Raw genomic sequence first — 23,307 nt, 5'->3', positions numbered from 1 at the left:
CCACTCACAAAAGACTGAGGGCCGGGCGAAGCGACGTAAAACACTGTTGTTGATGGCTGTAATGATAGTGGCAGTGACGTTTAGTTTTCAGCCGAACGCTGTTGCTAACAGACTCGGAGTTTGTTGTTAACGTAAATTCCGGAAGCAACCCTACCTATCGAGTACGAGAGGGGGAGGAATAAGTGTCCAAGGAATAGAAAAGCAACTACAATTACTCAACAGAGGAAAGTCCACTGGACCTGACGGGATGCCAATTCGATTCTACACAGAGTACTCGAAAGAACTTGCCCCCTTCTAACAGCCGTGTACCGCAAGTCTCTAGACGAACGGAAGGTTCAAAATGATTGGAAAAGAGCACAGGTAGTCCCAGTCTTCAAGAAGGGTCGTCGAGCAGATGCGCAAAACTATAGACCTATATATCTGACGTCGATCTGTTGTAGAATTTTAGAACATGTTTTTTGCTCGCGTATCATGTTTTTGGAAACCCAGAATTTACTCTGTAGGAATCAACATGGATTCCGGAAACAGCGAACGTGTGAGACCCAACTCGCTTTATTTGTTCATGAGACCCAGAAAATATTAGATGCAGGCTCCCAGGTAGATGCTATTTTCCTTGACTTCCGGAAGGCGTTCGATACAGTTCCGCACTGTCGCCTGATAAACAAAGTAAGAGCCTACGGAATATCATACCAGCTGTGTGGCTGGATTGAAGAGTTTTTAGCAAACAGAACACAGCATGTTGTTATCAATGGAGAAACGTCTACAGACGTTAAAGTAACCTCTGGCGTGCCACAGGGGAGTGTTATGGGACCATTGCTTTTCACAATATATATAAATGACCTAGTAGATAATGTCGGAAGTTCCATGCGGCTTTTCGTGGATGATGATGTAGTATATAGAGAAGTTGCAGCATTAGAAAATTGTAGCGAAATGCAGGAAGATCTGCAGCGGATAGGCACTTGGTGCAGGTTTGTGGCAACTAACCCTTAACATAGACAAATGTAATGTATTGCGAATACATAGAAAGAAGGGATCTTTATTGTATGATTATATGATAGCGGAACAAACACTGGTAGCAGTTACTTCTGTAAAATATCTGAGAGTATGCGTGCGGAACGATTTGAAGTGAAATGATCATATAAAATTAATTGTTGGTAAGGCGGGTACCAGGTTGAGATTCATTGGGAGAGTCCTTAGAAAATGTAGCCCATCAACAAAGGAGGTGGCTTACAAAACACTCGTTCGACCTATACTTGAGTATTGCTCATCAGTGTGGGATCCGTATCAGATCGGGTTGACGGAGGAGATAGAGAAGATCCAAAGAAGAGCGGCGCGTTTCGTCACATGGTTATTTAGTAACCGTGACAGCGTTACGGAGATGTTTAGCAAACTCAAGTGGCAGTCTCTGCAAGAGAGGCGCTCTGCATCGCGGTGTAGCTTGCTCGCCAGGTTACGAGAGGGTGCGTTTCTGGATGAGGTATCGAATATATTGATTCCCCCTACTTATACCTCCCGAGGAGATCACGAATGTAAAATCAGAGAGATTCGAGCGCGCACGGAGGCTTTCAGACAGTCGTTCTTCCCGCGAACCATACGCGACTGGAACAGAAAAGGGAGGTAATGACAGTGGCACGTAAAGTGCCTTCCGCCACACACCGTTGGGTGGCTTGCGGAGTATAAATGTAGATGTAGAATCTAAATGTGGTTGACCAGAGGAGACCTGGAGGTATATAGTGACTCGTCATATTGGCCGAAACTTGTTAAGTGCCCGTGACTGGTGGGCCCACTATAGGAAGGGAGAAACAGTGCGCCGCCATGGTTCTTTAAGAACCTATGTTTTTGTATTCAGAGAGAGTTCTCAGTCAGATCGTTGGGGCGCAGTCGCTCGTGGCCAGCCTCGGTAAGCTCCTACACGCCTGTTTGTCTCGTTTGGATTGCTGCTCTCAAGTTTGTATATAACATTGTGCTAGTGTTCGGTACCTCTGTTAGCGTTCACCCTCGTGGTTTCAGACACAGACTTCTCTTGCGCGATCAAATGCCTCCTTTGCCTTTTTTAATGTCTAGAAACAGACTTCAGTGTGAAACGTCCCCTTAGAAAAGTTTCTGAATTACTGTGCTGATAAACCTCTTACATTATTCGCTTTTCAAACAGCTGATCAAAACTGAACGTACTCAAACATTCACTAAAGTGACACACAATATTTTTGTAGCGCAACGCAGTCTGAGTTTCACTAATCCCTACAAAAGAAAGGCCCTGACTAACATTAACCTATACCTTTCACAAATCACTTACCTCACAAAAATCTTCGTTACTCGAACTACTGCAATACAGCGAGCGCCACTACTGTCAGCTAAATAAAAGATTCAAACTACGGAAGGCACTAACTACTGATAGGCATAGTTAGCAAATGAAAGATTTTAATAGAGAACAAACAATGTGTTTACCTTAATAGTGTTGAAAAATCATAATATACATAGCAGTTCATGACATCCAGTCTTACAAATTTCAAAACTCCGCCATTTCTCTCCCCACATCCACCACTGCTGGCGGCTCAATTCCAACTGCGCAACGCTACGCGCTGTTAAAGGCCAACAGCCCAACACTAAAATAGAGAATATTACAACAATGCCACCCAGCCACAGACTGCACACAGCACAGCCAGTGATTTTCATACAGAGCGCTACGTGGCGTTACCAATATAAAAACCTAGACAGCCTACTTACAAGTGTAGTAGTTAGTCTGATCACTAATAAATCAGACCCCTGAATATCACGAGTTTCAAAACCAGCGCCTCTCACATGTGCCCTGCGACAGTGTTTGGCGCTGATCGAAGTCATCAGCCTGCTTTCACTGGGAATTTGTCTTTCTGCATTTACTCCTCATCGCTCTGAAACTACAGACTGCTCTCAAGCCCCCTGCCTTCCCTCTGTCCTGTGTTAGGCCACGACAGTAGCTCCAAGTAGCGCGAAGCCCAAAGGGTACACACGTGATTCCTGAGCATTTCAACTAGGCCAAAAATGTCTTACATCATTAATTTTTTGAATAGCTTGCAGTTCATATCGACAGGTAAACTGTTGCACATGTAATTAATACACATGTGTCCAGCACACGAAAGAATCAAGGCAGTGTGTGATGTTACATTACAGACGACTTCGATCACCTGGAACTTTATTTTGTTGGAATCAAATATTTTGTAACAATCCCCTAGCACAGTTTTTATATAATTTTTGGATAATGCATATTTATGCTAAGAATGACAGTTCCTTGTTTATCCCCTGTAGTCGTCACAACAATTAGATGCGTCTGTAGGAAGAAGAAAACAAACACTTTCCTGACACCAAGCACACCTGATAAAAGAAAAAGTAATGCATTCTGGCATTTACACATTAACTACTAACTTTATTTAGACAGAATTGGAATGGAGTAAGAAGTAGTCGTGAAGGTTATTCTGCGTATAGTGCTTCATACCATGCATACTTGATCAATATAGTAACATGTGGAGATGCAAACTAACAATGCAAAAATGACCGAAATTTAGCAATACTGTTCCCTGATACACCTGAAATGACAAACTGGATATGATACTATCCAACTTTACACTTTTGCAAAAATTTCTTTATCGAGGAACTGAATCACACTATTAGTTCCGTGTGGAATTCGAATTATATTAACAGTCTTTTCGTCGTTCTCAAAAAAACAGAGGTGTCGAGTCCAAGAGTAAAACAAAGGCAATAAATTAATCTTTGCACATGGTAGGAGACGTTTCGGCTGTAACATTGAAATTATTATCTCCAACTTTCCCTGATTTTGCTATTTCAATTAAAAGACTTGCAAATAAAGATCCGTTTTCTTTTAAAATTTTTGCCCCTAATTTTCCGTGATGTTCAGAAGAAAGGGGTAAAGTGGTGGAAAGAGTAATCCACTGATACTTATCACTGACATTGTTGTACACGAATGCATCACCTACACAAGCGGCTCCATATCTTTTTCGCTCGAAATGACGAAGTGCGGTTTGCACAGAACTTGACTGATTGGCTATAGTATTGCTCTATAGTGTTACTTATTGATGACATCTTCTATACACGTTTGCTTGAGCTTCGTAATTTTGCGACTTCATTTTCTGTATAATTTCCAGAATCTGTTTAACCAGGTCTTAAAAGCCTGGAAATCAGTAACGTTCGTCTAATTTGCATTTCTGAGCGCTCAGTCTTGTACATCTCCATCGGTAACGGTGCATTGACTCTCACGAGCAGTTCTAAATCTTTCGAGTAGTTTTTCCTTCACGCTTTTGCGAGTTTCATTTTGGTGCATATTTTGTACTTCCTATCTATCTGATTTCCATTTACTCAATTCATCTTCAGATTTCACGAAACGAAACCGGCTTTGCACACTGGTGAAGTTCAAGCGATTTTTCTCTCCTTCGTTGAACCAAAAAATTTACTGCTTTTTCTTTGTCACTCAAAGATATTGCTGTGCAAGTCTTTATTTTTGTTCTTAACTTTAATTAGCACAACAACCATCGTTTGAACCACAGTTCGTGAAACTGTTTGAGTTATGTCTAACGAAATGTCGACATCATTGGAAAGAACGTCCAAAAAATTAACATATAAGTAGGTCTTCAGGAGAAGCATGTGTTTTCGACTGCATATCATGTTCGTCATATTTTGTCATTGCAAGGCTGGAAACATTAACTGAATTCCACATTACTGTGAAACTCTGGAAACTGCACAAAAAGAAAGATGCTAGTAGCATGCGTATGCAAAGAAATCACAAAGAAAACGGATTCAGTTTTATCTGCATTGTTGACATTTAGCTATACCGCAAAGGCAACTGCTATTTATTATGGATATTAAACGAGTAGCAGATTCGAGCGAATAGTAACTGTGAACAACTGTATCGGAGAAACTAACAACGGAAACTGAAATTCGCTTTACAAATTAGGCTCGCGTTGTGCCGTGTAATCTGTTCGTCGACGTGCTGTCAATCAAGGCTATGTGGACACTGTCTGCAACAGCTACAGTAGGGGTCTACACTTCTCCAAGGAGATGGTGAGCTAGATTTTTGTCAAACTTCAACATTTTTAAAAAAAAATGCTCGCTGTTTGCCTTAGCAGTTAAAATTTTGAAACTGTGTTTATTTTCTGTATTATAAATTTCAGAGCAGGTTCCAAGATATCGGATTGGACAACTGCCTTGTCAAAAACTATCCCTGAGTAACCACCATATGTTAGCGGGATCTCCTTGTATATTACAGCAATACCCGTATACCAACTTATAATTCGCATCGTTACAGATGTAGCATGTTCTGTTGCTGATGTTTCACTCCTGATAATCGAGAAGTGTTTTTTTTCTGTCCAATGAATGAAAGATGAAGACTTTCTGTCTGTTTCACACATACGTTTGTGTGATCTGCTAGTGGTGTCTATGATTTTACAGGTCGAAAGAACCAGTGTATATCTCCATTGTAAAAACACTTTCATTGTACAGCCACGAGTTCCCGACCGACACCCATGGCAGCTAGTTTACTAATATTTTAGGTCACTGACATTACTTATGATTTGGTTAAACAACAGCACGCGCTTGGGTTGCATACGGCAACGTTATTTACACCGACAACTCTGGGAGCTGGCAGCTACCCAGTCAAGTACGTGGCGCAGCGAGTAGAGTCGAACAAACGCGCCTGCTGCCCTCCACACGACTAAATGCTCAAAGGCTGTGACCAATCAGTGACTGGCGCGCGCGCCCCGGCTCTCTGCAGTGCGATAAAATTTAATTAAAACTTTGGCCTCGCCGTCCCGGCCGCGCGCCCGCCATAGCAAACAAAGCGCGCTGGTGGCGTTCCCGACGCGGCCGCTGCGAGAACAAACGCGGCGCCGCAGCTCACGCCCCAGCTGTCTCCGACGCACGTTGCCGAGCGCACCAATTAAAACTCTGCAACTCGTTGTTGTATCGAGTCCAGTACTTAGGTACGGCATCGCGACCACAAGTGGTCCCAAATTACCACTGCGAGATGTCTGTTCCTGACTGTAATCCCGCCCTCTTCAACCACACGCTCATTTTTATAGGCCCATTTCTGACGTCAACCTGAGGTGGAATTGTAAACAATGTTGTATGTTCACACGTTATGACGTTTCCGGAGAGCTAAATTATCCTTCTTACTGTTCAATTAAGGTGTTGGCAACAAATCACTGAAAACCATTACTACCGGAAAATACACTCTAACGGAAAAAAAGATATGATGCATCATGAAGTATCATCCTGCGATCTGAAGTTTTCCCGGCGTATTTCCAATTTGAAAAGTTCTCGGGAATCCGATGAGGTAGCGTCGTAATTTCTCCACAATATTTCGGCAGACGTACACGCTGCCATCTTCAGGTGAAGATGGCAACGTGTACGTCTGCCGAAATATTGTGGAGAAATTACGACGCTATCCGGTCGCACACCCGAGAACTGTTCAAAAGGGATCATCCTAATGCAATGGAAATCGATAGATGTGAGTTCATGCACAGTCAAAAAAAATTATTACCATTTCAGAAAAATGGAGTAATTTATTCAACAGAAAAAACTTCAAACCGAGCAAGTCAGCACCGCTTTCGTCCACCTCTAGTCCGTATGTAAGCTGATATTCGGCTTAATTTCGATTGATGGAGTTATTGGATGTCCTCCTGTCCGCCTCCGTAGCGTAGCGGTAGCGTTACCGCCTACCACGCAGGGGGCCTGGGTTCGATTCCCGGCAGGCAACTGGTTGCTGTGTGTCCTTCATCATCATCATTTCTGACTCGCAAGTCGCCGAAGAGGCGTCAACTAAAAAGGACTTGCAATACGGCGGCCGAACTCCCCCGAATGGGGCCTCCCAGCTAACAATCATTCCATTTCATTAGATGTCCTCCTGAGGGATACCGTGCCAAATTCTGTACAGTTCGCGCCTTAGATCGTCAAAATAGAGAGATGGTTCGTAGGCCCTACCGATAATGCTCCAAATGTTTTCAATTGTGGAGAGATTCGATGATCTTGCCGGCCGAGGTAGGGTTTGACAAGCAGTAGAAAATCTTCCTGTGTACGAGATTCCACTATTTTGCTGAAATGTAGCTGGGATAGCTTGCCATGAAGGGCAACAAGACGGGGCGTAGAACATCGTTGACGTACCGCTGTGCTGCAGGGGTGCCGTCGATGACAACCAAAGGAACCCTACTATGAAAAGAAATGACACCCCAAACCATCACTCCTGGCTGTCGGGGCGTATGGCAGGCAACAGTCACGTTGCTATCGCATTGCTATTCGGGGTGTCTCCAGAAACGTCTTCAGTGGTCTTAGGGACCCCAGGTAGCTGTGGGATACCAACTTCACTGTCGCCAGCCATGCAGCCCAACAACCAGGATTGATAGCCCTTGGTGCCATTTTTTTCATAGCATGAGTCCTTGGTTGTCATCCGCAGCACATAAAATGGTTCAAGTGGCTCTGAGCACTATGGGACTTCTGAGGTCATCAGTCCCCTAGAACTTAGAACTACTTAAACCTAACTAACCTAAGGACATCACACACATCCATGGCCAAGGCAGGATTCGAACCTGCGACCGTAGCGGTCGCGCGGTTCCAGACTGTAGCGCCTAGAACCGCTCGGCCACCCCGGCCGGCATCCGCAGCACAGTTACTGCACAGCGATATGTCGGTGATATTCTGTGCCCGTTATGTTGTCCTTCGTGGCCAGACCATCCGGGGCTTACATTTCAGTAAGATAATGCCCGCCCCATACAGCAAGAGATTCAACTGCTCTTCTGCATGCTTCCCGAACTCTACCTTGGCCGACAAGGTCGCCGGATCTCTTCCGAATTGAGATCATTTAGAGGATTATCAGCAGGGCTCTCCAAACATTTCGTGATTATGACGATCTAAAGGGCCAGTTGGACAGAATTTTGCGCGATATCCCTCAGGAAGACATCCAAAAGCTCGATCAATCAATTCCAAACCAAATAATTGGTTGCATAAAGGCCAGAGGTGTCCCAACGCTTCACTGACTTGCTCAATTTCTGGAGCTCTTTCTCTTGAATAAATCATCCATTTTTAAAAATTGTAATCGTTATTTGGGCAACGGCCTTGCCGCAGTGGATACACCGGTTCCCGTGAGATCACCGAAGTTAAGCGCTGTCGGGCGTAGACGGCACTGGGATGGGTGACCATCCAGGCCGCCATGTGCTGTTGCCATTTTTCGGGGTGCACTCAGCCTCGTGATGCCAATTGAGCAGCTACTCGACCAAATAGTAGCGGCTTCGGTCAAGAATACCGTCTAACGACCGGGAGAGCGGTGTGCTGACCCCACGCCCCTCCTATCCACATCCTCCACCGAGGAAGACACGGCGGTCGGATGGTCCCGGTAGGCCACTCGTGGCCTGAAGACGGAGTGTAATCGTTTATTTGTCTATACATGTACATCACATCTACAGATTTCCATCCCATACAGACAATTCCTTCGTGGTGCGTCGTTTTCCTTTAGTCTTAGAGTGCAAACGTTGAGAGCCGCTGTAGTGCTGAGACACATTCGAAGAATGTCAAAGAAATTGTAAGTCATCGATAAAGGCAGTGACTTACAAAATACTTGTAAGATTAATCCACGAGTAGTGCTCATCAGTCTAGTATCCTTACCACGATGGATTAATACAAGAGACAGACAACATCCAACGAAGAGCAGCACGTCTCGTCACGGGCTAGCTTAGTAAGTGCGAAAGATTCTGAGTTAACTCCAGTCGCGACAATTCAAGAGGGACGTTCTATATCACGGAAAGGTTTGCTGTTTAAATTGCAAGACCGTACTTTCGAAGAAGGATCGGGCAGCATACTACTCTCTCCCATATATGTCTCATGAAACGACGACAACGATTAAGTCAGAGAAATTAGAGTCGCCCTATCTACACATCATTCTTGAATGGAACAGGAAAGACGTGAAACTATAGTCGTATAGTCGCATCAGAACTGCCCTGCAGTAAGAACCGCAAGGTGGCTTCCAGTATGTAGACCAGTGTCATGTGAGGGCGGAGGTTACTTCGTACAACATATTAGTGTATCTTCTCTTTCCATTCGCGTATTGAATTTGGAGAGAAAAAATAACACAGATTTCCACAATTAAGTAATGACGGTTGAAAAGTAGATGTATGTATCTTGCAGCATCATCCTTCGAGATGATCGTAGTGAAGGTGGATTACTGTTGCCTTCCTCCGACCTGTTATAAAGATGATTGTGATGAGTTATTCTACAGCGTAGTGCTAGGTTCTGCGTTGTTATGGATGAAGGAAAGGGAGGAGGTGAAACCAAGAGCCGGCACATACGAGGTGAGACAATAAAGTAATGAGACTGATGTGCAAAAAATGTTGCTTTCCGTTTTAGTCAAGTTTAGTTTTGTCTCCTTCAGAGTAATTCCCTTCTGATTGCACACACTTTTTCCAGCGCTTCTGCCATTGATGGTAAATTTCTGGAAATCACCTTCTGTAATATCCTCCAAGACTCTCGTCACAGCTTTTTGGACATCCTGTGTTGTTTGAAAATGGCCGGCCGAAGTGGCCGAGCGGTTCTAGGCGCTTCAGTCTGGAACCGTGCCATCGCTATGGTCGCAGGTTCGAATCCTGCCTCGGGCATATATGTGTGTGATATCTTTAGGTTAGTTAGGTTTAAGTAGTTCTAAGTTCTAGGGGACTGATGACCTCAGATGTTAAGTCCCATAGTCCTCAGAGCCATTTGAACAATTCTTTTGACCGCCGCTTTGATTCTTGGAAATAGAAAAAAGTCGCACGGAGCGATGTGAATAAGGTGGATGTGGTAGTACTCAAATTTGTTTTGAGATTAAAAATTGCTGTATTGACAGAGCAGTACGGGATGGTGCATTATCGTGATGCAGAATCCAATTATCAGCAATGTTGGCACGGATATAAAGAACTCTTTTACGAAGTCTTTGTAAGATTTTTTTGTAGTAATATTGGTTAACTGTTTGTCCAGGAGGCACCCACTCTTTATAAACAATTCCTTCGGAATCAAAGAAGCACACAAGCATGCATGGTCGTCCACTGCGGTCTTCATCTTCACCATTCGTTCTGCCTTCACTAAACATTTTATGCCAACGAAAAACTTGAGCTCTTGGCGCAACTTCCTCTCCAAAAGCCTTCTGAAGCTTACCATAAGTTGTCGTGCGTTTTCACCCAATTTGACGTAAAAAGAAATGGTATACCGTTGCGCAATATTATGCAGTTCCATTTCTGTGACGAGAGACACAAACACATGTTAAGTTATTACGGCACAATTCACGACTGAGCAGTTGCATCTATGTGCCGCTTGGACTAGAAGCAGCTTATAGACCAAGGTCAAAGATATTGTGCCTACGCAAGCCTGAAAGGTTGCCACATCTTGCAAAGAAAATCAGTCTCATTACTTTATTATCGCACCTCGTATTCTACAACTCTCGAATAGCACTTAGGGGGCCGACTTCCTTAACGTCCCCTTCCGACGGATATCTCACGATCGACTGGATCACATGCCCTCACTTCATAAGAAACAGCGAAGAGGTTTCGAATTTAATCCAGGACATTCACGCAAAGGCTGGTGATCCGGAACTCTACGCCACAAACAGGCTTTGCCTTGCCTACCAAGTATTAGAAGTGATAAATGTCTACCACCGAAATTCGAAACGGCTTGCCTACGAGTCGAACGCTGTCGCATATGAGTGCAATATCGACCTCGGCTACGGAGGCGTGGGTTAAGGAACGATGGCCTAAATTGTCTGAACGGTTCTTCCGTTCCTTACATTTGAAGAAAAACGTCAGCTACCTGTTCGGTACAGGTAGAGTGTTCAGCGCACAACGTAAACTTCCGGCTGGATGCGATTTCGCAAAGAATGAACACTGTGAAATGCTCCTAGTCCATGAATGAAGACCACTTGCATCGCACTGCTGTAAAAACTCCAGCCCGAGTCAAACATCGTTTAAGCTTTTAAAAAAGGAAAAATGCCGTCTGAATCACAGTTCCTTCTCACCTACAGGTGACCTTCAAGTCCAAACTGAAACAGGAAAAATAGGATATAAAAATTACAAAAAATTAAGTTGTCAACAGTAACATCAAAAGCAGCATAAATACATCCCACTCACACCTGATGCCGCAAGGTGCAGTTTGTCAGCGGTGGTACAAATTACGAAAACCAACATAAAAATACAAAGGTTATAGCGGCGTAAAAAAATTTGTGAGTCACGTGACATGTGCATAGTAATTGGCTAGTATATTGATACAGCGTAAAATAGATTCTTTCACCATAAAACAGTTATTGTAAAATAAAAATAATTCTTCCAATTAAAAATTTAATTTATTAAGACTGAAAATTAAGAAAACCTATAACCTAAGATATTTCAGTATGAATGTGTTATACACTCCTGGAAATGGAAAAAAGAACACATTGACACCGGTGTGTCAGACCCACCATACTTGCTCCGGACACTGCGAGAGGGCTGTACAAGCAATGATCACACGCACGGCGCAGCGGACACACCAGGAAACGCGGTGTTGGCCGTCGAATGGCGCTAGCTGCGCAGCATTTGTGCACCGCCGCCGTCAGTGTCAGCCAGTTTGCCGTGGCATACGGAGCTCCATCGCAGTCTTTAACACTGGTAGCATGCCGCGACAGCGTGGACGTGAACCGTATGTGCAGTTGACGGACTTTGAGCGAGGGCGTATAGTGGGCATGCGGGAGGCCGGGTGGACGTACCGCCGAATTGCTCAACACGTGGGGCGTGAGGTCTCCACAGTACATCGATGTTGTCGCCAATGGTCGGCGGAAGGTGCACGTACCCGTCGACCTGGGACCGGACCGCAGCGACGCACGGATGCACGCCAAGACCGTAGGATCCTACGCAGTGCCGTAGGGGACCGCACCGCCACTTCCCAGCAAATTAGGGACACTGTTGCTCCTGGGGTATCGGCGAGGACCATTCGCAACCGTCTCCATGAAGCTGGGCTACGGTCCCGCACACCGTTAGGCCATCTTCCGCTCACGCCCCAACATCGTGCAGCCCGCCTCCAGTGGTGTCGCGACAGGCGTGAATGGAGGGACGAATGGAGACGTGTCGTCTTCAGCGATGAGAGTCGCTTCTGCCTTGGTGCCAATGATGGTCGTATGCGTGTTTGGCGCCGTGCAGGTGAGCGCCACAATCAGGAATGCATACGACCGAGGCACACAGGGCCAACACCCGGCATCATGGTGTGGGGAGCGATCTCCTACACTGGCCGTACACCACTGGTGATCGTCGAGAGGACACTGAATAGTGCACGGTACATCCAAACCGTCATCGAACCCATCGTTCTACCATTCCTAGACCGGCAAGGGAACTTGCTGTTCCAACAGGACAATGCACGTCCGCATGTATCCCGTGCCACCCAACGTGCTCTAGAAGGTGTAAGTCAACTACCCTGGCCAGCAAGATCTCCGGATCTGTCCCCCATTGAGCATGTTTGGGACTGGATGAAGCGTCGTCTCACGCGGTCTGCACGTCCAGCACGAACGCTGGTCCAACTGAGGCGCCAGGTGGAAATGGCATGGCAAGCCGTTCCACAGGACTACATCCAGCATCTCTACGATCGTCTCCATGGGAGAATAGCAGCCTGCATTGCTGCGAAAGGTGGATATACACTGTACTAGTGCCGACATTGTGCATGCTCTGTTGCCTGTGTCTATGTGCCTGTGGTTCTGTCAGTGTGATCATGTGATGTATCTGACCCCAGGAATGTGTCAATAAAGTTTCCCCTTCCTGGGACAATGAATTCACGGTGTTCTTATTTCAATTTCCAGGAGTGTAGAATAAAAGATAAAACACAAATATAGGAATCAAGCTACAGTAAATTGTACATCGAACATTTTCCTTGTTGTCAGTGGTCAATAAAGAAGTTATCCGTACGGTTTTATTTCTTTTACTCTCATTCTCAATGGGGAGAAGTCTTCCGAAGTAAAAGTGATTTCGGGTGTGCTGCAGGGGAGTGTCATAGGACCGTTGCTATTTACAATATACATAAATGATCTTGTGGATGACATCGGAAGTTCACTGAGGCTTTTTGCAGATGATGCTGTGGTGTATCGAGAGGTTGTAACAATGGAAAATTGTACTGAAATGCAGGAGGATCTGCAGCGAATTGACGCATGGTGCAGGGAATGGCAATTGAATGTAGACAAGTGTAATGTGCTGCGAATACATAGAAAGATAGATCCCTTATCATTTAGCTACAAAATAGCAGGTCAGCAACTGGAACCAGTTAATTCCATAAATTATCTGGGAGTACGCATTAGGAGTGATTTAAAATGGAATGATCATATAAAGTTGATCGTCGGTAAAGCAGATCCCAGACTGAGATTCATTGGAGGAATCCTAAGGAAATGTAATCCGAAAACAAAGGAAGTAGGTTACAGTACATTCTTCGCCCACTGCTTGAATACTGCTCAGCAGTGTGGGATCCGTACCAGATAGTGTTGATAGAAGAGATAGAGAAGATCCAACGGAGAGCAGCGCGCTTTGTTACAGGATCATTTAGTAATCGCGAAAGCGTTATGGAGATGATAGATAAACTCCAGTGGAAGACTCTGCAGGAGAGACGCTCAGTAGCTCGGTACGGGCTTTTGTTAAAGTTTCGAGAACATACCTTCACCGAAGAGTCAAGCAGTATATTGCTCCCTCCTACGTATATCTCGCGAAGAGACCATGAGGATAAAATCAGAGAGATTAGAGCCTACACAGAAGCATACCGACAATCCTTCTTTCCACGAACAATACGAGACTGGAATAGAAGGGAGAATCGATAGAGGTACTCAAGGTACCCTCCGCCACACACCGTCAGGTGGCTTGCGGAGTATGGATGTAGATGTAGATGTAGATCACGGATACTGTGACATGGCGTCAAAACCTACAGCAGTTCGTGACATGTCTAGACAGATATTCCTCGATGTGTAACCAGGGAACCTCCTCTTTAGGTTTAAATGTGTAACTTGTACAACCGTTGCTGTGTGAGGGTGACGTGCTGGGGCTCGCCACGGAGACTGCTACCTGCCTGCCACACTTACGTACCCAGCAGGCGAACGATATGCCATCTGCTATAGGCCTTATATTGCCTTAACCCAGCAAATTGTTAATCACGCTAATTGAAAATCCTCTGCCGTTCCAAAGCTTCTAAATACAGTTGGGAGCAATTTCATCAATTGTTTCATGTAAATTAATTAAATTTCCTCTCACGTCTATTCTTTCGTGTGAGGGAAAGCCGTGACAGTAACAGTACGGTTCAGTTATGCAGAATAAATCTCTCATATTTCTTAACTGTAGTCCACCTACCTAATTCGTTGTGGGACTAGAGATGAGAAGGAAAATCAATTATTTTAAACATTGGGTTCATTTTCCTTAAATTGGTTCACAAGTAAAGTGAATATTTTCTCGGAATGAATCTACGAACAGTTTCTTACTTAATGCTCAGATCAGAGACAAATTGTCTCTCCAAAAAATCTAAAAAATCAAATAGAATGCACGTTTATGTGCCCAAAGGTACAATAAGTGATCGTTTGTGCGAAGCGCACTTGGGACAGATTATTCTGTCAACAAGCGATGTATATTTCTAATTGAGCAGAAGATTGGTATGGAATCGCGACTGTCTTTCCAATATCTGTGCAGCTCACAAACTCAAGGTAAAAACTGGAGCCAAGACCCAGATAAGTATAGACACTGCAAAGCAACTAAAATTTGGCAATTGGTCTCGCAAATTATGAGATGCTCAGTGTAAAGGCATCGCTAGTGCTAAAAAGGCAACACTTAACTCGATCGATTCGGCGAAAACTTCACCAGGCTGTGTGACCAGGCGGCTCCCTCTCTCGATGTGACCATCCGACCACGTGACCTTCCACCAACTTCACTGTTGAGTTGTAACCTCCCCACAAAAATATAAAAATGATAGGAACCAAGTGTCACCTCCCCACAGAAATATTAATTAAATGAACCATGAACCAAGTGTAAACTCCTCACGGAAATAAGAATTAAATGAATTTTAAATATTTTAACCTCTGAACAAAATTGGTTCCCATTTATTGCGTCCGTGCAGAAATGCATTCACATTTAATGTACCCACAAAATTCTTTTCTCATTTAATGTTAACTTCAAAACAGAAAAATTCCTAAACCCAAAAATAATAAAAAAATTCAGTAACCTGGTAAATTTTATGACGACAGCAGCGCTGCGCCACGTCCCTGTATTTCTGAATAAAAAAAGCAAAAATTCTTACTTCAATAAAAACTGCGAATATATCTGCTCTTACCTAAAAAATTTTCGGCACAGCTCCGTGCAATGCTGGCCTATGCTTTGTGATTCGTGAGAGGAATGATAATGCATTGGATAAAATCTTTAAATTGAAATGAATGCTTTTTTTTAAAAAAAATTACTTTATATTATAGAAATTATTATTGGGGCATTTTTTAAAAGAAATTGGATGACATTCACATACATTACTAGATATGCGCAAGGCTGCTTCTTTACCTTCTACAATAATACTCATCCTCCAGAGTCCCGACCAGAGCAGACTGCCGACACGCGCAGACACGCGCAGACTCCTGCCGACTACTGAAGACTACTAAAGACTACTGCCTACTACAGAAGCCTAGCACAGACTAATGCCGACTAGCGACAAGCAACAACTAACTACATACTGCTCTCTGGTCAGAGACTCTCCTATGCCTTGCCTGTTGCAGGCAGCGCATATAGCGCGTACCTCTTACAGAGTAACTCCGCATCCGGATAACTACAGCTTGGAGGGGAGGGTTTACGATTGTCGTCACAGTGATGACCTCGAATTGCTCTCATCAAGCTGAAACACAGGGGAAGCCTGCCAAGACTTCTCCACTATCGCTTACAGCAGAGACGGTCGAGGTTTCGGCTAGCGAGGCGTGCCCGGGCCCGAGGGCCAAATCGCTGAGCGTCGCCGCACGTTCTCCCTGCCGCCACGCAGAGCTGTCTCAGCGCGTGGAGGAGGAAGAGAGGAAAAAAGCAAACGCGCTGCATTTAAATGGCGGTCCAGTCGCACTGCATACGAGTTGTTTTCATAGTGCACATCTCTCAACAACATAGATCACACACAAAACAAATTCAAAGTTCTGGCTCCCACCAAAGGATGTTCCATTAGTTTCAGGTCAGGAACACTGGCCAGAAATTTTTTGGAAATTTGTGGTAAGATCTTACAGGACAGTTTTTAGCGTGCAACAACACTGCCTTCTCTGGTCTCGTCCCTTGTGGAAGAATAGGCTGCTATTCTTGCACAGATATTCAGAAAACTCACTGAAAGTTCAAGGCGCTATAAAGGCGAAGAGTGGACACATTCCATATTTACGTCCTCTAATAGCTGTCCGAATACTTTTGATAGGATGGTGTATAAGGAAAGACTGCGCATCGGATTTCTCATTTACAAATCAGATTTGAATGTCAGTTGTTTGTGAGAGGATTGTATTCTGCCTCATATCACAAGGAGAAACGTCTACCAGGTAATGCAGCGCAATTCGACAGCTGCAGGATCGTGGCCTTTCAAGACTTCACATTGATATAGCGTCTGCCGTTCATGAAGATCTCACGAATGTCATTTAAATGCAGAATAATTGGCTCCAAGAGGGGCATACTCAACCCCATACAGGATGGCTTGGTTCAAATGGCTCTGAGCACTATGGGACTTAACTGCTGAGAACTACTTAAACCTAACTAACGTAAGGACATCACACACATCCATGCCCGAGGCAGGATTCGAACCTGAGACCGTAGCGGTCGCGCGGCTCCAGACTGTAGCGCCTAGAACCGCTCGGCCATTCCGGCCGGCCATACAGGATGTCAACGGCCCTACGAGACTAGCGCGCGAGAGGACAGGCATATTGTTCAATAGGCGGTGCAGAACGTACTGAAATATCTTCTTTCTTGAGTCAAAAAATGGGCGTACTTGCAGAAAGACAAGTATCTACACGCACAATGCGACTGCATGTGAGACGCCACAGACTGTCAGCAGACCGACCATTTCGCGGCTACTCTTGACGCGATCCCAGGGAGAGGCACACAGACGCTGGTGCGCCCATCTACGACACTGGACACAGGAGTCACACGACGACTTATTTCCAGCCGAGCCCCAGTTTTGCGTACAGCAAGACGATGGATGGAAGTGTGTGTTGTGGCTCCGAGGAGAAAAACGTCATCAGATTGGATTCGTCATCGTCACAGAGATGTAGCACCTCACGTGATGGTATTGGGTGTTGCTGGGTACGACGCATTGCCATCTCTAGTTCTCATAGCCGGTAATATGGACAGTAGTCGTTACATGTCTTACTTGTTAAGGGGTAAATCCACTGTAGAATTTTATAAAAAACATTTTTATTGCTTAAAAGATGCTTTTAACCTACTAAAATATGAGGCATAAAGTCTAATCTCTGAAGAAATTTATTCTATGGAATTCCTAGCACTTCCTCTAGATCCTCAGATAATCCGGAACGGCCTTCCTGCCCCAACTGGATACCTCCTGCATTGTCTCGGTATAGTTAGACGCATTTCAAAACAATAATACACTACTGGCCATTCAAATTGCTACACCAAGAAGAAATGCAGATGATAAACGGGTATTTACTGGACAAATATATTGTACTAGAACTGACATGTGATTGCATTTTCACGCAGTTTGGGTGCATAGATCCTGAGAAATTAGTACCCAGAACAACCAACCTGGCCGTAATAACGGCCTTGATACGCCTGGACATTGAGTCAAACAGAGCTTGGACGGCGTGTACAGGTACAGCAGCCCATGCAGCTTCAACACGATACCACAGTTCATCAAGAGTAGTGACTCGCGTATTGTGACGAGCCAGTTGCTCAGCCACCATTGACCAGACGTTTTTAATTCGTGAGAGATCTGGAGAATGTGCTGGCCAGGGCACCAGTCGAACATTTTCTGTATCCAGAAAGGCCCGTACAGGACCTGAAACATGCGGCCGTGCATTATCCTGCTGAAATGTAGTGTTTCGCAGGGATCGAATGAAGGGTGGAGCCACGGGTTCTAACACATCTGAAATGCAACGTTCACTGTTCAAAGTGCGTCAATGCGATCTAGAGGTGAACGAGACGTGTAACCAATGGCACCCCATACAATCACGCCGGGTGATACACCAGTATGGCGATGACGAATACACGCTTCCAATGTGCGTTCACCGCGATGTCGCCAAACACGTATGCGGCCATCATGGTGCTGTAAACACAACCTGGATTCATCCGAAAAAATGACGTTTTGCCATTCGTGCACCCAGGTTTGTCATTGAGTACACCATTGCAGGCGCTCCTGTCAGTGATGCAGCGTCAAGGGTAACCGCAGCTATGGTCTCCGAGCTGATAGTCCATGCTGCTGCAAACGTCGTCGAGCTGTTCGTGCAGATGGTTGTTGTCTTGCAAACGTCCCCACCTGTTGACTCAGGGATCGAGACATGGCTGCACGATCCGTTACAGCCATGCGGATAAGATGCCTGTCATCTCGACTGCTAGTGATACGAGGCCATTGGGATCCAGCACGGCGTTCCGTATTACCCTCCTGAACCCATCGATTCCATATTCTGCTAACAGTCATTGGATCTCGACCAACGCGAGCAGCAATGTGTGATACGATAAACCGAAATTGCGATAGGCTACAATCCGACCTTTATCAAAGTCGGAAACGTGATGGTACGCATTTCTCCTCCTTACACGAGGCATCACAACAACGTTTCACCAGGCAACGCCGGTGAACTGCTGTTTGTGTACGAGAAATCGTTTGGAAACTTTTCTCATGTCAGCACGTTGTAGGTGTCGCCACCGGCGCCAACCTTGTGTGAATGCTCTGAAAAGCTAATCATTTGCATATCACAGCATCTTCTTCCTGTCAGTTAAATTTCGCGTCCGTAGCACGTCATCTTCGTGGTGTAGCAATTTTAATGGCCAGTAGTGTACGTTAGCGTTGGTAGCTTAGCGTCAGCAAGCGTGAGTTCGAATACGAAAAGGCAATCTTTCGCTACCAGTCTTAATTCTTGTGTTCAATATTGACTTTTAATAGTTTATTTGTGATCTTACAGTACACCATTTTGCCTTTCACGTGAAACTAAATGGTAAGAAAGTGTATTGGGGCTGGAAAGGTGCGAAAACATCGTATCCAACGGGGCGTCGAAGCAGTATGTCATCAAAACGTCCTAGGAATAGATGTGAGGCTGAGAGTAATTTGGAAGGAGTCAGTGCCTCTTTTAAGAAACTGAAAGACAATGACCTAGATTTTGATGTGAATTGGAGTTTGAGCTATACGAGTATAAATTTTCATGTCGATTTCTCTGTTATTTCTCAACACGTGAAATGTAAAATGTCCAGTAGACACAACACTGGAAGAACAAAGCCCTCGATGCTTAGGCTTCACAATAATTATTGCTTGTCCAGACTGCCCAGAAGATGTTCTATCAAGTAGTAAGTCTATACGGAACACACATGGAATCAACCATCGACTCGACCTACCAATGCACCCGCTTGGAGTAGGGCTCAACGGAATAGTAAAGTTTTGTGCGTTCATGGAATTGCTACGATCGTTATTTCAATCGTTCTATGGGTAAACTAGTCGATACCATTTCGATCGCAACGGTAACATGGTGACAAATCAGTCCTGGGATAACAGATTTGTAGTAAGACTTTTCTGAAAGTAGATTTTTTTTCGTTTGTTCATGTCTATAACACATTTCAAATGTTCAAACGCGTTTTTCTCGGAATATGATTTTTCAAAAAGGCACGTAGCGTAGCTCCAACAATTTTCAGTCTTTTGATTTGAAAATTTAACAACCTTGAAATAACATTTCAAAATGAACAGCTTAGGGTATTTTCGATTAGTTCAAAAATGGCTCTGAGCACTATGGGACTTATCTTCTGAGGTCATCAGTCCCCTAGAACTCAGAACTACTTAAACCTAACTAACGTAAGGACATCACACACATCCACGCCCGAGGCAAGATTCGAACCTGCGGCCGTAGCGGTCGCGCGGTTCCAGACTGAAGCGCCTAGAACCGCTCGGCCTTTCGATTAGTTAATTCAGACAATATTTATTAACAGGTGGCCTATCTTTTTTGGCGAAAACTGAACGACGTTATTCAAACAATGGCCATTTACTCAAAAATCAGTATTTCCTAAATCTCCTAAGTGGTTCACTAACTATACTCGTCTAGATTACATAGATTTTTTTTCTTTTTTTCCAGATTCAAATTGAGACCAGTCATAGTGCGTGGTGCAGATCACCTCAAATGTAACATACCTCGGGAGAATTGCTGCAGTGTCGCCATTTTATAGTATTTTCAGACTTTTTTGTGTAAAATACTTAAATATATTCTCAATAACCACCCCAAGTATTGTTTCTTCTCTATCACGTTTCCTTCTGCCAAAAACAAAGTCAAGGAAACGCTTTTTTATAGGCCGTTACTATGTTATTATTCCTTAGGGCATGTGGCTGTGCCATATCATAGAAGTCTGTGCGACGTTATCTTTCAACAAGTTGGCAGAAGACAGATTATTGCCCATGCCATCCCGACCTACCTCGATGCACAGGCTGGTCGACTGTTACCATGGCCTGCACACTCTCCAGATTTCTCACTTATTGAAAAAATATATTTGTTCCTATGTTGACAAAAAATGATCAGATATGTGTGAAATCTTATGGGACTTAACTGCTAAGGTCATCAGTCCCTAAGCTTACACACTACTTAACCTAAATTATCCTAAGGACAAACACACACACCCATGCCCGTGGGAGGACTCGAACCTCCGTCGGGACCAGCCGCACAGTCCCTGACTGCAGCGCCTCAGACCGCTCGGCTAACCCCGCGCGGCCTATGTTGACGACAGACTGAAACGCCACTACTTACCAACCACGTCGGTTGATGAACTCTGGCGTAGAGTTTAAGCACCATCAAATGACGTACCCGTGTCTGTCATCCAAGTCCTGTTCCACTTCATGCCTTATCGGAATAGAGTCATTGTTGCTACCAGAGATAGCGGCTCTGTATACCAAATTTAACACCTAGTATACCCTCAAATCACCTACAGCTTTAATCATATATTATTCCCAATATACGGTTGCGCAATAACCTGCGTTTCACTAAATGCTATCCTTCCTGTAGGTGCAGTTTTAATGGCCTGTGTTCTGAACCGGACGGTCTAGGCCACATTTTGTACAGTGACACTCCCAACAGATTTCTAAGCCACATTCGCACGATTACAAATAATGACAAGCACACTTTCAAAATTAGTGTCTCAAAAATACTTACGAGAACTCTGTTCATTAAGTGGTTCTGCAGACAGTAGTCGCTGTACGTCATTACTCATGTCCCTTGCGTGGCTCGATATATAAGGAATAGTAACGAAATATGGAACAAACAGTTCCCTGTTTAGATCAAATGCAGGTTTTTAAACATGACACCTTTGCAGTATTTTGATGCACCGTTTGTCGTACTAGCGGCTGGTGCTTTTACTACAGCGACTGATAAGCTAAACTCCCACTTTGCTGAAACCTAACCAAAAAATAAAATCCCATCAAGAACTGAGAGGTGACGAGCTCTCCTGCGAAGACACAAGACTTTTGTGAATGATCTGTGGTGGGCGTGGCGCGTTTCGCTGTAGACCGTGATTAGGATGACCACAATGCCGATAAGAGGGTAGGAGTACTGCCTCCCCAAACTCAGAGCAACAAAAACCAGTGGTCTCGCGTACATACATTTTTCTTTGAATGTTATCGGCTGCCTTACTGAGCATATCTGTTGAATAGCTTCACTGGTGACAAGATATGATGCCCTTATGTCAACTGCATTACAAGAAATTATTAGACCTCATATCTACAGCAATAGCCTGTTTGAGTCCAAAACGATGCTGTTACCCATCTCATGGCACAATGAAGGTCTTGTCTACTTCTGAATGCTGCCAGAGGTATGTCCATCGCAGATGACCTTTGTTATCAACAACTGAGTCGTTTTGCGGTCGCAGTATAATGAAAACGTCCAAGAAGATTGCATCAAATGTCCATACTGTAATCCGCTGATTTGACAAAAGGAGTTCTCCAGGAACTTACTCTTCTGATCTTGTATCCTCAAATTTTATGCTCATTATAGAACAATACTCAAGAAAACGTGCTTCAAACTTGGGTTGATGCATTTACGATTCCAAAGTGACAGATTTCTACAGGCGAGAAATCGAGACACTGAGATCTGTCTCACTGTTTTAGATAATGTGAGAGATTATAGTGCTGACGAATAATTTCTCTCTTACATTTGTCTGTTGTTTTCAATAAACAAATTAAAGAGACCTGTGGAGTATACACTGCAATAATAAAAATAAATAGCAAATTTATGATGATAACCGTAATATGAAAGACTATTTTAATAGAGGCCGAGTATCTGTAGCATGAAACTGTCCATATCGACACGAATTAATAAGAAATTATGCACTTTTGGCCTCAAAGCGGTTCGTGTTCACGTGCAATCAACAGTCAAATTGAAGTAGTATTTACGGGAATGCCACAAAAGTATTGAAATGTAGCAGTGGGAGTAGACATATAACAAACAGAGTTAACAAATATTCAGAACCAAAATTAAGTCAACATATTTCTGTATTCACGAATATCTAAATATTGTCCCAGCGGAGGCACAAAAATGAAGGCATTAACAAGTGCGCCATTCACCTTCAAGTTTACATGTTAGTGAGAAGGATTATGAGGGAAATTTTCTTAAAATTTCCTTACTGATTGTCGAGTTCGCTGCAGAAGCTCCATCAGTTATGCCGGAATTCAATATGCTGTTGGCCCATCCTTATCCTTGATGACAACTTCCACTCTCGCAGGCTTACGTTCAATCAGGCGCTTGACAGTTTCTTGGGGAATGGCAGCCCATTCTTCACGGAATGCTGCACTGAAGACAAGTACCGATATCGGTCGGTGAGGCCTGGCAAAAAGTCGGCGTTCCAAAACATCCAAAGGTGTTCTATAGGATTCAGGTCAGGACTCTGTGCAGACTAGTCGATTACAGGGATGTTAATGTCGTGTAACCACTCCGCCACAGGCCGTGCATTATGAACAGGTGCTCGATTGTGTTGAAAGATACAATTGCCATGCCCGAATTGCTCTTCAACAGCGGGAAGCAGGAAGGTGCTTAAAATATCAATTTAGGCCTGTACTGTGATAGTGCCACGTAAAACAACAAAGGGTGCAAGCCCCATCAATGAAAAACACGACCACACCATAACACCACCG

At 44.3% G+C, this 23,307-nt stretch overlaps 1 pseudogene; it reads left to right on the top strand.

Annotated features, from left to right (window-relative positions):
• The first annotated feature begins 8,084 nt into the window (after nt 1-8,084).
• On the top strand, nt 8,085-8,202 carry LOC124796770 (annotated as a pseudogene).
• Nucleotides 8,203-23,307: the final 15,105 nt, after the last annotated feature.

This window comes from Schistocerca piceifrons, chromosome 4, assembly GCF_021461385.2.
Source record: "Schistocerca piceifrons isolate TAMUIC-IGC-003096 chromosome 4, iqSchPice1.1, whole genome shotgun sequence".
Taxonomy (NCBI): Eukaryota; Metazoa; Arthropoda; class Insecta; order Orthoptera; family Acrididae; genus Schistocerca; species Schistocerca piceifrons.
The sequence above is the reverse complement of the archived record's forward strand: the minus strand, read 5'-3'. Positions and strand labels throughout refer to the sequence as shown.